This window comes from Schistocerca cancellata, chromosome 9 (genome assembly GCF_023864275.1).
Source record: "Schistocerca cancellata isolate TAMUIC-IGC-003103 chromosome 9, iqSchCanc2.1, whole genome shotgun sequence".
NCBI classification, from domain to species: Eukaryota; Metazoa; Arthropoda; class Insecta; order Orthoptera; family Acrididae; genus Schistocerca; species Schistocerca cancellata.
The window spans coordinates 290,647,409-290,659,625 of NC_064634.1; positions in this window are offsets into that span (position 1 = coordinate 290,647,409).

Here is a 12,217-nt window from a genome sequence, read left to right on the forward strand (position 1 = left end):
TATTCAGTACTTTTGGACAGCTAGTGACTTTTCCTATAGTTCCAGTGCATGTCCTTCCAACAAAAATAATTGACAACATGTTAGCTGGCGATAGGTTACACAAGAAGTGACTTAAACCATTCCTTGTCACACATTTCGAATATAAAACATTGTTCTACAGCGGAAGAAGCACTGGGGTAGCAACTGATGTGCATCTAGGAGAGGTTTACTACTTCCTCCCACGTATGTCTCCCAAAACGACCACAACGAGAAATTACACCACACGTCGTAAAGAGGTTTGCAGGTGTCGTGCATCTGGTTTTCAGTATAGACAATAGCATCACCTGTGAAAAGCTTTTAGGAACACAGACTGGAGGAAATCTTTGTTATGCATACCGCATGGTGGTTTAGTCAGATCTTGGGTGCACGCTGGAGACTCTAACCTGCAGTGGGACTTCGGAATAGACTTTGTGGTATCGATAGCTACGATGCCACAGTGTAGGTACAAGTTCTTAGGTTGGCACTACGACACCGACGACAGCGCCCTCTAACCGTCGCTGTGCAGCTCTACGAGCGCCGCTCCAGATTCAGCCCATTTGTTCGCGAGCTGACGACCAACCAACATTGTTTCATTTTCATAGTGAGCGAGCCACTACAGATTTTGCCTGTGTGACTTCTGTGTGCTTTGATACATCCCGCTTCGCACCTACGTGCTCCTCAGTGCAAAGTTAGGTATTGCCATTATTATGTATTCAAGTTAATATTGTTGTGATATAGTGAAACCACTTTTGCCTTATCAGCAGTACTAAGAGATTTTTACCTCACCTGCTCCTACTCGCTTCCTACATTCGGCCTACCATTCAGTTTACAGGAGCAGGCCTACGCGCCGCCTTCCACGCGGGACACAAAAGACTTAAGCAGGCCCTTGTTAAGCAATTTACGTTTCTGTAACAGACAGATGAGATGCACAGTACCGTACCCGAAATCCGATTCCAAAGTCATGCCATTCTCGAATAGCGCTTAGGAGAAATGAATAATGCGCCTAAATCTTTGCCTACGTAGTTGTTCTGTGTGTGATGTTATTAACGGCAACATAAAATAGAGTTTTCGTGCCACGTACATCCACGTGAACAACCATAGATCACCGTTGATTGTGGAGTGTGCTTGGTAAAGATATTAGAGGTTTTTCTGCCCTATGCGCATATTGAATGACGAAATAGGGATTGTATGTTCTCTAATTTCTCGTATATTATTCCTGTTGCCTCTATGCGAGATATACGATAATTGCAGTAGAATTACCGTGCGGTCTACTTTGAAAGCCCGTTCCCTAAAATTACCCAACAGAGTTTCGCGACAACTACATTGTTGTTCTACCGAATGGGAGAGACAGTAGTGGTACAAGGTACCGTATATGCAGTCGCTCTGTTTTAACAGAGGACTTAGGTTAAATGATGGAATGCTGCCATTGCATCATGTCGAAATGTTGTGCCAATAAAACGCCGTCTGTGCCGCATCTTTCCACGTGATATAAACAGGTAACATTCATTTCACAAGACTTGATGCGAACGTGACATCTTTTTGAAGGCACATGCAATATGGAAAACCGCAGGAACTGATATCGACCTTTGTTAGAATTCGATGCTGGCCTCCCTCGCATGGGTAAAACGTACGCTTGTCGTTAACGACAAAAATATACCAACCTGAAGTGCCATAGGTTTGTAGAAAGTACTCTGAGATGAGTATTTGTGACAAGGAAGAACACGAATGTGATTGCTCATCGTTTCACTAGCTGCGATTTAAATACGCTCTTAAGTTCCAGCCTAATCACACACTCGGAAATCGCCACATATTCAAAAATAAACAGCCAAATATTTATTTCATGTTCGTTCTCTAATCATACGGAAATGTTAAATAACATCGAAAATTGCGGAACATACTCGTATTACATTCATCAGTAAGTCACAAAATTTTTAACAAATGCTAAGATGAAAAAAAAGTATAAGCATGTAGTGGGATGCGAACCTTCATAAACCACACCATTATTCATTACATTTTTTTATCATGAGCGATCGCCTCAACCATTCTTTTCTTTTTATATTTTTATTTCTTTTTGTTCACATGTTGCGATCTCTCGGTTTCCAGGCACGCACTTGACCGCATTTTTAATTTGGCGTTTTCTCCTCACCTAAGTTTAATCTAAAAAACAAAAATCAAATCTACCCCTACTTGGCACCGCCACTTTTATCCTACCATAAATAATGAAATACTCCTCTTCAGATGTTACCTCTAATTATCCCCAAAAATGATCCCTAGGTGAAAGGATTCAAGGTTCTATTATTTTTCTTTTCCTTTTATATTATTTTTAAAATATTTTTCCTTTATTTTTTTATTGCATCATTATAATTAATTAACATGTAGAAATGAAAATCGTATAATACAGAAAGTTACAAAATGTTATTCAAAGGATAAACTAAAATAACTTTGCATATTTGTTGTGCTACTTTAGGTAAAGAATCTTTCTTCAAGAACAGGAGCAACTGGAGTTTTCTTGTTCACTGCCATTGGCTTTTCTTTTTTGTCTCCAAAGATGCTGCCTAAAATATGTACAACAGACTTATGCTGCTTAGTTAACGTCTCAGTGAATGTCGCTTTCCATGAATCTGTTTTGTTCCTCACTGCTTACAATTCAGGTCATTCTATTTTCGAAGTGATGCTACGCGAAACGTCACACTGACCCTGGCGCTCCTCACCTCTCTAGGACGATTTACGAAAACACGGTTTGAATAATTCGGAAAGAGCCTACGGTACCTCAGTGTGCGTTCAGGAGCGTTGTGAGCGTTTTGCAGGTACCACCAGTAATCAAGGTCCATTTCTCCCCTTCGCCAAAGACATATTGGATACTCATTCCCTTAAACTACCAAATTCAAAAGATTTTTCCATCACACTTCTGCAGGCGGTTCTGCGTAACAAGGTAGAAACCAAGTACCGAACTGTCAGTTGCTCACGTCATCGGGTTAATGGATGATATTTCGTGGGGGGAAAGTACTAGATATTCGGACACAGGAGGGTGCGAGGTTCAACCACATCCGGTGTGATCGATTCCCGGCGGGGTCAGGGATTTTCACCTGCCTCGAGATGACTGGGTGTTTGTGTTGTCCTCATCATTTCATCATCATCCAGGAAAGTGGCGAAATTGGACTGAGCAAAGATTGGGAAATTGTACGGGCGCTGATAACCATGCAGTTGAGCGCCCCACAAACCAAACATCATCATCATCATCACATCCGGTGTGATACAGAGGTAGCAAGCTAAGATCTGTGTCAGTCGCCAAACGCCGGACGACGATACACACGTGAAGCGATGTTCATTGGTGTCCAGGAGGCGACAGTCAGGGCAAAGTGGGGAGTCCGTTAATCCGATAGCGTGGAGCCGGTGTCTCGTCGCATATGTTTTTGTTGGCGACTTGATACTACGTTGTGCGGATTGTGGTTGACAGAATGTGGCGGTATATCGTTTTCCACACTTGTGGCCAATCGAAATTTGGGTATTTGGTTTCTGTCATGTTACGCGGAACTACCCGCAGAAGGGTGGTGCAAAAATCTTTTGCCTTCGGCGATCGCGTTGCTGGGATACCCGAGATCACGTGGCCGTGTTCTAGAACGAATGTCTATACATGGGAGAGCTGTGTCGCGACGTGTGCCACCGACGCTGGCGGAACGTGAGAAACTGGCATAAGGATATCCAATAGATGACTCACGTGGGAGTCGTGTAGAGTGTCCATTGGGCATACAAATGCAGCTGCCTGTGCGCGTACTTGAACCAGCCCCTGCCTTCTATCGTATGGGGGGGGGGGGGGGGAATGGCGGAGGGGGCTAGGAGGGAGGGGGTGAGGGTGTCATAATAACTTTAAATACAAGTCCTGTGGATAGTAAATAATCGAAGACTGCATAAATCTGTGACATATTACCACTGGCAGGGGGAGGACCTGTGCGACGTGACTGAGTTTTGACACCATGTAGAGGTTGCAGCTGGTTCAAGTCACAGAGCTGGTTCTGGAGCAACATCAAGCATACAATGTATAGTAACTGTCGATAATTTGCCGCGGCCCTTCTGAACAGATCCTCCATAAACGTGACTCCCAAATATTTCAGTTCAGTAACTGGCGGGAGAGGGACGGGAGTGCCTGGCCCGAGATCGCGCCTCATAGCCAGCGCCGACGACTTATTGATGTTCAGAAGACTGCCCACAGCTTGTCTGTATCGCTCTATCCAGTTTAATATGCTGCAGGCTTCATCGGTAGAACAAACCAGCAGGTACAGGTCGTCAGTGTATTCCCTACAGCGAAAGGTGACGTCTCACAGGGTGATGCCAGATAGCCTGCGGTTAAGACCCCTGAGGAATGGCTCGAGTGCGATTGCATAAAGGTAGGTAGAAAGGGGCCGACTATGTTGTGGAGACCTCTTCATAGGTATTGGACTCACCATCCATCTGTTGATCTGGACCTAAGAGCTGGCTGCTGCCAGAAGGAACCACAGCTTGGGAGAAATCCCATGTGGTCCATCAACAATAGGAGGTAGTTATGGTGTACTCTATCAAAGGTCCAATTGAAATCTATGGTGACGATAGTCGCTCTCAGGCGGCACGCCGAGACGTTTACTGTTAAGTCCCTGCAGTCATCAGTGGCCATTTGCATGTTGGCATTTCCCCCCTGCGACATCTGTTCTGGGGCAAGAATCATCGGCAATGTCTTCTTAAAGCGGCCTGCAGAAAGCCTCGTAGAGATCTTGTTGTCGGCGTTCAATATCGTATGTGGCAGAGAGTCATTGAGCGATTGCCCTCCCACAGGCATGTGTACTGGTATGCGAAGTTTTTCAACTAAATTATGTGGTACAGTGCAATCTGGAGACATGAATTCTCGGAACATTGTAACCCAGTGGGGCTTCGTGACGTCACGGAAGGTACAGTAAAATTCGATATGTAATCAGTTAGGTCCTGGAGACTTATTACTCGCATCTTTGTCCAAGGTGTTCCTCACCTTCTCGGACGAGAGTTCTTCCATTAATACCATCGCTGTTGCTGTGGCGATAGAGCGTGTCACCTGTTGTAATGCTTCTGCAGGAGCCTCGTCATCTACAGCTCTTTCCCAGTAAAGATTATGAAAATGACTCTCCACGGCTTTGGCTATGGTTGTCTTTTTCGTACAGGAACGACTGTCTCGCGTTGTAAGGCATCTGATTAAGTGTTGGTGCTGTAGGAGCGTATCTGCCACAATCTGGTGCATGGTGGGTGCCTCTGCGGCCGGTCGGACATGTTGTCATGAGCGCACTACGGTGCCTTCTAAGCGGCGCTTCGCCAACGATAGTATGTAAGCCTTGATTCGTTGTCGTTCTCGTTGTCTGTCGGACAGTGGGGTAGAGCGTTGAGGTCTCTGAATGCCATGTAGTAGAAGTCCAGGGTCTGCAGGTTCCAGGTAGCTGTGCACTCGTCAAACTGCGTAAGTGTCTTGCTGACTGCCAGTTTGACGCAGAGGAGCCACCACACCAAACTCGAGTGGTATTGGGAGTGACGTCATTCACAGTTGTCCCACACCGAGGCGACTTGCTGACGGCAATCTGAATCCTGGAGGTGAGTTATTATTCATCTTTGAGAAGCTGTCACTATGTCAGACTTGTTGAGGGTGGAGATGTACCGTGCAGAATAGCCAGTGTGATCAGAGGAGGCCAGAGGACCAGGGATGAAGGACACATTATTGAAATCACTGCCGAAGACGCAGCGCTCATATCATCCTAGAAAGAAGGGGGCAATGTCAGCAGGGTAGTACTTGGCCCGGTCACTATGTTTGGTGTTGCGTGACGATGCATAAACATGAATGAATCAGATTCCGTGTGCCATGACTGCAAGTCCTTGAGTAGAGGGGAGATACGTGATGTTGGTGGCTTCGATACGGTTGGGCACGAAAATCGCCACGCTGGTGTCTGTGGGACCTCCACAAGTAGCCACATACATGTTGTGTAACCATAAAAGTTCGGTAGTGCGTTCGTTCACACTTCTTGCAGGAATGTAATGTCGACTCCTGTGGCTGGTATTGTTTCTCTCAGGAGCCTAATCTTGGCATAGGAACTAACCATGTTATTATTCATCTTGGCCATGTAGTAAGCCTGGCGGTGCGGTGGTTGGGCAAGCTTATCCATGGTGATGATGGAGAGAAGTGGACATCGCGAATGATGTCACATTCCACCGACTACAGCCCTCCCAGTGTTGTTCAGACCTCAGTAGGTAACGGATAAGGATCCTGCCTGGTTTCGACGTCCTTGGCCAACGATGTGGTCGTGGAAGTCTGTTCATGTTCCATATGTAAAGTCATCATAGGAAGGGACCGAGCAGCTTCGCAGCCTACACTGAAGCCTTCCTGCGGATTATTTTTCACGGCAGAGGACTGTCACGGAATCCGTCTGCACCGCCATCCGTTCTACAGGGGTGGAGTCAGTGACAATGGTGTCAGCCTCATGGTCGGCGTCCTGCAGGATAAGTTTTTCTTCTTTCTGCGAGTGGGAGCTGCCGTGTTCCAAAATAGTCTTGCAGTGTCGCTTTTGACATTTCGGTGAATGCTGTTTTCGTGTATGATCTTTATGTTGGATGATGGCACTGACTCACGCCTCAGAGGCACAAAGGCTTTTGGTGGTACCACAAGTGTATCGATTGCCATCCTACTGTTGGCAGCGCCCCCAATGTTCAGTGATATCAATGCATTGTTCGGAGTTGTGCCACTGGCCAGCTTGACTGATCTACCAGAGGGCTGTTCAGTACTGCAACGTCCGTCTTTTGTATCTGGACAGGCTGGGATGTCGTGGGCACCGCCGCATAAGTTGCGTTCTTGCAGAGGAAGGTATGTGATTTGACGTTGGAGGCACTCGGAACATAAGGGACATTCTTTGCCACATCCAGAACACACAGGCTGACCATCATAAATAGCTTCAGGCCTGGCAGCCTCCTATTTGGAGATGTGATGGTGCGTATTGCATCTGGTGTACTCCATTGAGGATATGTCCTAAACTGAATCCACTTTTCTGCCACATGTTCTTGTATTGTATCGTGGAGGAGGGGGGGGGGGGGGGGGGCACCACCACAACGTATGCTGCTGGCAGTTCAAAATGTAGTTCGAATATGCGTATAGTCCGCAGTCCTAGTCTGGCGTGGTCAAGTCTCGATTTTGTTATTTCCGTCTTCGTGGCAGAAGTAGAGAACTTGCTTCATCTCTCGAAGAACCCTGTTGTATGTAGCGTCATTAGTAAGTTTGAACCAGACCATGTTACTTATGACCGAAAAGAGGATGCCAACAATGTCAGCAGCCAGGATCTTGGACTGTTCCTTTAACAAGTACTCGACATCGAGTCCTTTTGGCCTTGTTGTTGTTGTGGTCTTCAGTCCTGAGACTGGTTTGATGCAGCTCTCCATGCTACTCTATCCTGTGCAAGCTTCTTCATCTCCCAGTACCTACTGCAACCTACATCCTTCTGAATCTGCTTAGTGTATTCATCTCTTGGTCTCCCCCTACGATTTTTACCCTCCACGCTGCCCTCCAATACTAAATTGGTGATCCCTTGATGCCTCAGAACATGTCCTACCAACCGATCCCTTCTTCTGGTCAAGTTGTGCCACAAACTTCTCTTCTCCCCAGTCCTATTCAATACTTCCTCATTAGTTATGTGATCTACCCATCTAATCTTCAGCATTCTTCTGTAGCACCACATTTCGAAAGCTTCTATTCTCTTCTTGTCCAAACTATTTACCGTCCATGTTTCACTTCCATATGTGGCTACACTCCATACAAATACTTTCAGAAACGACTTCCTGACACTTAAATCTATACTCGATGTTAACAAATTTTTCTTCTTCAGAAACGCTTTCCTTGCCATTGCCAGTCTACATTTTATATCCTCTCTACTTCGACCATCATCAGTTATTTTGCTCCCCAAATAGCAAAACTCCTTTACTACTTTACTACTTTAAGTGTCTCATTTCCTAATCTAATACCCTCAACATCACCCGGCTTAATTCGACTACATTCCATTATTCTCGTTCGTTTTTGTTGATGTTCATCTTATATCCTCCCTTCAAGACACCATCCATTCCGTTCAACTGCTCTTCCAAGTCCTTTGCTGTCTCTGACAGAATTACAATGTCATCGGCGAACCTCAAAGTTTTTATATCTTCCCCATGGATATTAATACCTACCCCGAATTTTTCTTTTTTTTCCTTTTGGCCTAACAAAGTCGTTTCTAAGATCGAATTTCAGTGTTGATTTTCGGTATTGATACGCCATGATTTTGTCGCGCTTTGGCGTCGCATTAGTGTTGGTCAGAGGAAGTAAACGAGGCGAGCGTGCTCGCACTGCAGGTGGAAACACACACGACGTCAGCTCTGCTCGGCTGCTAAAGCCAGACTGCCGCTAGTCTAGGGGTTAGCTATGTAACTTTCGTCTCAAGTCTTAATTTCTCTTGAAGCCTTATATCACTGACAATTAATGATAAGGGTGTGCCATTGCCGTGAAATGGCATACAGCAAGTTATAATACAAAGCAGTTAAATATGCCAAAATGAATATGGCACCTGCCACATAGTTTGTCGATAAAGCGTGTAATGTCAAAATGACGTCATATTTGCAGGAAGTCTTGTGAGATGAGTGTTACAGAATATAAACGCTGCTGCAGAGAACTATCACATTATGCTTCAATATCTTGAAATGAAAGACTTCAAATGCATCACGAATCCCATACACTTGTCTCAACCTGACATGTCACATTCATCATTTTAAATACAGCAGCACACAATCGGAGCAGCAAAACATGTCATATTAATCCCCACTAGTGTGTGTCCAGACGTTTTCAATTAGACAGTGTATGCAGCATGTAGATAATTAAGATGGAAGCAATTTCTCAAGTAAGTTTTGTAATTGGACTTGAGGTTGTTGACTCTGGAGGTCACTGTGATGAGGAACAGCAGATCTCCTCCCACTGTGCCTTGCATGGAGGATGCGAAGACCGAGTACATTGTTCCTGACATGAGGTGGGAGTCAATAATTTATACAACTGTCCGCTCACATGTGATCACAAGGCAACGAGCCAGTGTGATGGTAGCCAACCAGTGCTTGTGGCTCGCCTGTTTCAATCATACGAGAAGTGGCGTCCACACCGCGTACATCACAGAGGAGTGTGGAGTGTTGATGGCCAGTGACCTCTGCAGCGCTGAGTAACACAGCTACTGGCGCAGATCTAGGGCCGGTCTGCTTGTGCATGTCTATTGTAATACACTCCTGGAAATGGAAAAAAGAACACATTGACACCGGTGTGTCAGACCCACTATACTTGCTCCGGACACTGCGAGAGGGCTGTACAAGCAATGATCACACGCACGGCACAGCGGACACACCAGGAACCGCGGTGTTGGCCGTCGAATGGCGCTAGCTGCGCAGCATTTGTGCACCGCCGCCGTCAGTGTCAGCCAGTTTGCCGTGGCATACGGAGCTCCATCGCAGTCTTTAACACTGGTAGTATGCCGCGACAGCGTGGACGTGAACCGTATGTGCAGTTGACGGACTTTGAGCGAGGGCGTATAGTGGGCATGCGGGAGGCCGGGTGGACGTACCGCCGAATTGCTCAACACGTGGGGCGTGAGGTCTCCACAGTACATCGATGTTGTCGCCAGTGGTCGGCGGAAGGTGCACGTGCCCGTCGACCTGGGACCGGACCGCAGCGACGCACGGATGCACGCCAAGACCGTAGGATCCTACGCAGTGCCGTAGGGGACCGCACCGCCACTTCCCAGCAAATTAGGGACACTGTTGCTCCTGGGGTATCGGCGAGGACCATTCGCAACCGTCTCCATGAAGCTGGGCTACGGTCCCGCACACCGTTAGGCCGTCTTCCGCTCACGCCCCAACATCGTGCAGCCCGCCTCCAGTGGTGTCGCGACAGGCGTGAATGGAGGGACGAATGGAGACGTGTCGTCTTCAGCGATGAGAGTCGCTTCTGCCTTGGAGCCAATGATGGTCGTATGCGTGTTTGGCGCCGTGCAGGTGAGCGCCACAATCAGGACTGCATACGACCGAGGCACACAGGGCCAACACCCGGCATCATGGTGTGGGGAGCGATCTCCTACACTGGCCGTACACCACTGGTGATCGTCGAGGGGACACTGAATAGTGCACGGTACATCCAAACCGTCATCGAACCCATCGTTCTACCATTCCTAGACCGGCAAGGGAACTTGCTGTTCCAACAGGACAATGCATGTCCGCATGTATCCCGTGCCACCCAACGTGCTCTAGAAGGTGTACGTCAACTACCCTGGCCAGCAAGATCTCCGGATCTGTCCCCCATTGAGCATGTTTGGGACTGGATGAAGCGTCGTCTCACGCGGTCTGCACGTCCAGCACGAACGCTGGTCCAACTGAGGCGCCAGGTGGAAACGGCATGGCAAGCCGCTCCACAGGACTACATCCAGCATCTCTACGATCGTCTCCATGGGAGAATAGCAGCCTGCATTGCTGCGAAAGGTGGATATACACTGTACTAGTGGCGACATTGTGCATGCTCTGTTGCCTGTGTCTATGTGCCTGTGGTTCTGTCAGTGTGATCATGTGATGTATCTGACCCCAGGAATGTGTCAATAAAGTTTCCCCTTCCTGGGACAATGAATTCACGGTGTTCTTATTTCAATTTCCAGGAGTGTATTACAGTGTTAGACTCCTCGAACGTAACTTGACAGTGATGCCATAGTTTGTGGGCCACTGTTTTTAGCACACCAAAAGTACAGGGACAAGTTTCCTACAGTGAAACATTCATACGTGAATATATGTGATAGCTAACACTGCAGTAACTATTACACATGGAACCATAAGATATTGTAAAAGAGTGTGTTGTTGTTGTGGTCTTCAGTCCAGAGATTTGTTTGTGCAAGCCTCTTCATCTCCGAATAACTTCTACAACTTACATCCTTCTGAATCTGCTTAGTGTATTCATCTGTTGGTCTTCCTCTTCAATTTGTATGCTCCAGGCTTCCCTCCAATACTAAGTTGGCGATCCTTTGATGCTTCAGAACGTGTCCTACCCTCCGATCCCTTCTTCTAGTCAAGTTGTGCCACAAATTCCTCTTCTCCCCAATTCTGTTCAGTACCTCCTCGCCGGCCGCGGTGGTCTAGCGGTTCTAGGCGCTCAGTCCGGAACCGCGGGATTGCTACGGTCGCAGGTTCGAATCCTGCCTCGGGCATGGATGTGTGTGATGTCCTTAGGTTGGTTAGGTTTAAATAGTTCTAAGTTCTAGGGGACTGATGACCACAGATGTTAAGTCCCATAGTGCTCAGAGCCATTTGAACCATTTTAGTACCTTCTCATTAGTTATGTGATCTATCCATCTAGTCTTCAGCATTCTTCTGTAGCACCAAATTTCGAAAGCTTCTATTCTCTTCTTGTATACACTAGTTATCGCCCATGTTTCACTTCCATACATCGCTACACGCCATACAAATACTTTCAGAAAATACTTCCTGACACTTAAATTTATACTCGATGTTAAGGGCGGTATGACGTCAGACGGGCGGACTTCGAGCGGGAGAGGCACCACAGAGGACATTTTAATTTCCACCGTCTACAATTTTACAAATAAATGCATAAAACTTTGTCAACATGACCAGGGAGGATTCAGGATTCACACTCATAGCAGTGGAAGTTCAAAAATATAACGAAATATTTTTTTTTTTACGTGTCAAATTTCATAATTTTTTTACTTACTATTGGTTGCATTTGTTACTATAGGTACACTTTTCTTCATAAGTAAGGGAGATTCTTCGATGAATTTTGCACAGCGTACAAACCATACTTACAGGTGTATGAAACTCTAGAATTTATTTAATTTATGGAAAAATGAATGAGCTGTTACATTTTAAACTTCATATTTACAAAAAAACTCAAATTTTATAGTTAATTGTTTCAATTTTTATCACAGTTTTTAAGAGATGTGGAAAATTCTAGAGTGTCATACACCTGTAAGTACGGTTCGTATGCGGTGCAAAATTCTTCGAAGAATCTCTCTTACTTATGAAGAAAAGTGTTCCTATAGCAACAAACATAGCCAGTATTAAGTGAAAAAATCATGAAATTTCATATGTAAAAAAAATTATTTTGCTATGTTTTTGAAGTTTCACTGCTATGAGTGTGAGTTCTGAATCCTTCCTAGTCATG